This window comes from Nothobranchius furzeri, chromosome 13 (genome assembly GCF_043380555.1).
Source record: "Nothobranchius furzeri strain GRZ-AD chromosome 13, NfurGRZ-RIMD1, whole genome shotgun sequence".
NCBI lineage: Eukaryota > Metazoa > Chordata > Actinopteri > Cyprinodontiformes > Nothobranchiidae > Nothobranchius > Nothobranchius furzeri.
Genome location: NC_091753.1, coordinates 49,725,556 through 49,731,089, shown reverse-complemented (window position 1 = coordinate 49,731,089; position 5,534 = coordinate 49,725,556).

Genomic DNA, 5,534 nt, shown 5'->3' with positions numbered 1-5,534 from the left:
TTTCTGTCAGTTTAAATTACAATTTCAGAGGCAATTCTAAAATATTATGGATCATGATAAAGATCTATTGGAGATCTACCCCAACTTTTGGACTGCTCTGCCAGTCACTGTGGCTCAAGCTGAGAGGAGCTTTTCAAAACTTGATCGTCATACCTGAGGTCACCTATGTTTCAGGGGCGGCTCACTAACCTGGCTCTGATTAGTATCAATCACTCAATAGGGGAGCAGATTTCATGTGATGACATTATTGATGATGTTGCATCAAGGTTAGGTTTTAATTTTAGTTTGTGTTTTCTGTTCTAAGTGCAATGCTGTAGTGATTATCTTTAATTTGTTACGTGTGAAATATTTTTGCTATTTAGAATATTTATTATCTATTATGTTCATATATTCTTAATATTTAGTTATTGTTTGCTTTTGTATATTTGATTCTATATATTTTGATACAGTATATAATGTATATTGCTTTACATTCTGACAACTTCATAGTAATGTAAATATGTGCAACTTAGAAAAATGAATGTTCAATAGTCGTTCTAATAAAACATGCCTGTTTGAAGAAAACATGCGTGTGTTCATGCAGGTGGGGTGGTGTGGTGGTGGTGGTGGTGGGGAGGCGGTTGGGGGGGGGCGCTCAAAGGGGGCCTCGCCCGGGGAGTAATTCGATGTAGAACCGCCACTGGTTCCAGCTAACATTCTAGGGTACCTCTTAGCCAATAGCGATGGCAGATTTAAATTCAAATGCAGTGCAGAGTTTTTACCTGACAACGGCACAACACTGACAGTTTTAGGTAGAAAATTAAAATTTTTAACTAAAATGCACTTAAGTGCAAAACTGTTGACTACACGTGTCTGCAGCACGATTAGACACGCATTTATATAGTTTATCAGAAAACAAGATGATTTGGGGATGACTTGCTCTTTAACTGTTCAAGGTTGACGGTTCCTCTCGTGCATATTTGGTTAAAGCTCCTAAACCGGGCTGTTCTTAAGGTGTACGTTTGAATTTGTGGACACAGTAACAATCTGCACCCACATTTTTCGACGTGTTCCTGAACCCATGCTGCGACTTTAAACAGCACGGCCTGTTGTGAGCGTTGGCAGACTTACAACCCAAAAGCCAGAAGGCAGAGGAAACAAAAGGCTTTTATTGAATTACTAGAAAACTCATTACGCTGCAGGTGCAGCAGGAGAATTTATGAAGTCAAAAAAATTTCAACTGCTAAGTAAAGAGCTTGAAATGAACAAGAGTATAAAGGAAAACGGGGCAAAAGGGACTTTTTAGCATTTTCATACAGTCTCAAAACCCTAATTAACACCAGAGAAACCAAGGAAAAAATAAAGAAAGAAACCCAAACAAATAAATGAATCATCCATCCATCCATTTTCATCCACTTATCTGGAGTCGGGTCGCGGTGGCAGTAGCCTAAGGCGAGAGGCCCAGACTTCCCTCTCCCCAGCCACTTGGGCCAACTCTTCCGGGGGAATCCCAAGGCGTTCCCTGGCCAGGTGAGAGACATAGTCCCTCCACCGTGTCCTGGGTCTACCTTTAGGTCTCCTCCCGGTTGGACGTGCCTGGAAAACCTCACCAGGGAGGCATCCAGGTGGCAACCTGACCAGATGCCCGAGCCACCTCAACTGGCTCCTGTCGATGTGGAGGAGCAGCGGGTCTACTCTGAGCCCCTCCCGAATGACCGAGCTTCTCACCCTATCTCTAAGGGAGAGCCCAGTCACTCTGCAGAGAAAACTCATTTCGGCCACTTGTATCCGCGATCTCGTTCTTTAGGTCACTACCCAAAGCTCATGACCATAGGTGAGGGTAGGAACGTAGATCGACCAGTAAATCGAGAGCTTCACCTTCTGACTCAGCTCTCTCTTCACCACGACAGACCGGTACAACGCCCGCATCACTGCAGATGCAGCACCAATCCGCCTATCAATCTCACGCTCCAGTTTTCCCTCACTCATGAACAAGACCCCGAGATACGTAAACTCCTCCACTTGGGGCAGGACCTCAGCCCTGACCCGGAGAAGGCATTCTACCCTTTTCCGAATCAAGACCATGATCTCAGATTTAGAGGAGCTGATTCTCATCCCAGCTGCTTCACACTCGGCTGCGAACTGCTCCAGCGAAAGCTGAAGATCACGTTCTGATGAAGCCAACAGGACCACATCATCTGCAAAAAGCAGAGACCTGATCCTCAGGCCACCAAAACGGATGCCCTCCACACCTTGGCTGCACCTAGAAATCCTGTCCATAAAGGTTAAGAAGAGAACCGGTGACAAAGGGCAGCCTTGGCGGAGTCCAACCCTCACTGGGAATGAGCCCGACATATGCCGGCAATGCGGACCAAGCTCTGACACCGGTCATACAGGGACCTAACAGCCCGTATCAGAGGGCCTGGTAACCCATACTCCCGGAGTACCCCCCCCCCCCCCCCCCCCCCCCAAGGCCCCCTGAGGGACGTGGTCATACGCCTTCTCCAAATCCACAAAACACATTTAGACTGGTTGGGCAAATTCCCACGCACCCTCCAGGATCCCCCTAAGGGTATAGAGCTGGTCCAGTGTTCCACGGCCAGGACCAAAACAACATTGCTCCTCCTGAATCTGAGGTTCAACAATTGATTGAATGTAAACCCAGAATAGACCTTATGGGCTTGACACACGGGAGGCGACAAACGACTGCGATCAGTGACATTTGTCGCTTTTATTACCTGACACACGGGAGGCGATCCGCGGCAGCAGCCAGCTGCAAAGCCGTCTACGCGTTCTGTTCCATGGCGAAATCGAAACTTCCGTTGTTTTGCTTGGCTGTGTCAGGTTGGAGGGAATTAAGGTTATTTAAGCGGTTCAGAGTTAATAAAGCGGTAGATATGATGTTTCACAAGGTGTTGCTAGAGTTATGTGAAATATTACTTCTGAATTTACTTTATAAAACATAATAATAATCAACTTCTCCTTCATGTTTGCTCGGAGGTGTACGGAGCATCCTGCCCGCCCATTGGTCAGTGAATGAAACCTCTGTTGATTGGTCCTCGTCCGAGCGACAGCGATAAATAGTTGAAAATATTTCAACTTTCTGGGATCGCGTCGCTGGGTCGCCAGTGCACAAGCACAAAATTTCACACGCACGTTTTTCACGTTTCGCTTGGTAGGAGGGAGACCCGCGATTATCGCTTTGTCGCGCATGTCTCATTGAAAATGAATGGAAGAGAGGCAATGTCGCCTCCCGTGTGTCGAGCCCATTACCAGGAAGGCTCAGGAGTGTGATCCCCCCGTAGTTGGAACACACCCTGCAGTCCCCCTTTTTAAATAAGGGAACCACCACCCTGGTCTACCAGTTCAGTGGGACTGCCCCCGATGTCCACGAGATATTGCAGAGCAGCGTCAGACAACACAGCCCCCCAACATCCAGAGCCTTAAGGAACTCCGGACGGATCTCATCCACCCCTGGAGCCTTGCCACAGAGGAGCTTTTTAACCACCTCAGTGACCTCAGCACCAGAGATTTGAGAGGCCAACTTCTATGATTCAGTCAATGAATCATTAAATCTCGTCTCGTCTCGTCTTCCTCCGCTTATCCGGGTCCGGGTCGCGGGGGCAGCATCCCAACTAGGGAGCTCCAGGCCGTCCTCTCCCCGGCCTTGTCCACCAGCTCCTCCGGCAGGACCCCAAGGCGTTCCCGGACCAGATTGGAGATGTAACTTCTCCAACGTGTCCTGGGTCGACCCGGGGGCCTTCTACCGGCAGGACATGCCCGAAACACCTCCCCAGGGAGGCGTCCAGGAGGCATCCTGACCAGATGCCCAAACCACCTCAACTGGCTCCTTTCGATCCGGAGGAGCAGCGGTTCTACTCCGAGTCCCTCCCGAATGTCCGAGCTCCTCACCCTATCTCTAAGGCTGAGCCCGGCCACCCTACGGAGGAAACTCATTTCGGCCGCTTGTATCCGCGATCTCGTTCTTTCGGTCATTACCCAAAGCTCATGACCATAGGTGAGGATTGGGACGTAGATCGACCGGTAAATCGAGAGCCTGGCTTTCTGGCTCAGCTCCCTCTTCCCCACGACAGATCGGCTCAGCATCCGCATCACTGCAGACGCCGAACCAATCCGCCTGTCGATCTCCCGATCCCTCCTACCCTCACTCGTGAACAAGACCCCGAGATACTTAAACTCCTCCACTTGAGGTAGGACCTCTCCCCCGACCCGGAGGTGGCAAGCCACCCTTTTCCGGTCGAGAACCATGGTCTCAGATTTGGAGGTGCTGATCCTCATCCCAGCCGCTTCACATTCGGCCGCGAACCTACCCAGCAAGAGCTGAAGGTCAGAGCTGGATGAAGCTAGGAGGACCACATCATCCGCAAAAAGCAGAGACGAGATTCTCCTGCCACCAAACTCGACACACTCCACACCACGGCTGCGTCTAGAAATTCTGTCCATAAATGTGATGAACAGAACCGGTGACAAAGGGCAGCCCTGGCGGAGTCCAACCCTCACTGGGAACAGGTCCGACTTACTACCGGCTATGCGGACCAAACTCACGCTCCTCTGGTAAAGGGACTGAATGGCCCTTAACAGAAAGCCACCCACCCCATACTCCTGGAGCGTCCCCCACAGGGTGCCCCTGGGGACACGGTCATAAGCCTTCTCCAAATCCACAAAGCACATGTGGATTGGTTGGGCAAACTCCCATGCCCCCTCCATCACCCTTGCAAGGGTATAGAGCTGGTCCACAGTTCCACGGCCAGGACGAAAACCACATTGCTCCTCCTCTATCTGAGATTCAACTATCGATCGGACCCTCCTCTCCAGTACCTTGGAGTAGACCTTTCCAGGGAGGCTGAGGAGTGTGATCCCCCTATAGTTGGAACACACCCTCAGGTCACCCTTCTTAAAGATGGGGACCACCACCCCGGTCTGCCACTCCCTAGGAACTGCCCCCGATGACCACGCAATGTTGTAGAGACGTGTCAACCATGACAGCCCTACAACATCCATAGCCTTGAGATACCCAGGACGAACCTCATCCGCCCCCGGGGCTCCGCCGCTGTGTAGTTGTTTGACTACCTCAGCAACTTCTGCCCCCGAGATCGGACAGTCCATCCCCAGGCCTCCCAGCTCTGGTTCCTCCTCGGAATGCGCATTGGTGGGATTGAGGAGCTCCTCAAAGTATTCCTTCCACCGTCCGACTATAGCCTCAGTTGACGTCAGCAGCTCCCCATCCCCACTGTAAACAGTGTGAGCGAGTTGCTGCCTTCCTCTCCTGAGGCGCCGGACAGTTTGCCAGAACCTCTTTGGAGCCGATCGATAGTCTTTCTCCATGGCCTCACCAAACTCCTCCCACGCCCGAGATTTTGCCTCGGCAACTGCCACTGCTGCACCCCGCTTGGCTATCCGGTACCTGTCTGCTGCCTCCGGAGACCCACAGACCAGCCACGCCCTGTAGGCCTCCTTCTTCAGCCTGACGGCTCCCCGAACCTCTGGTGTCCACCAGCGGGTACGGGGGTTGCCACCACGACTGGCACCGGCCA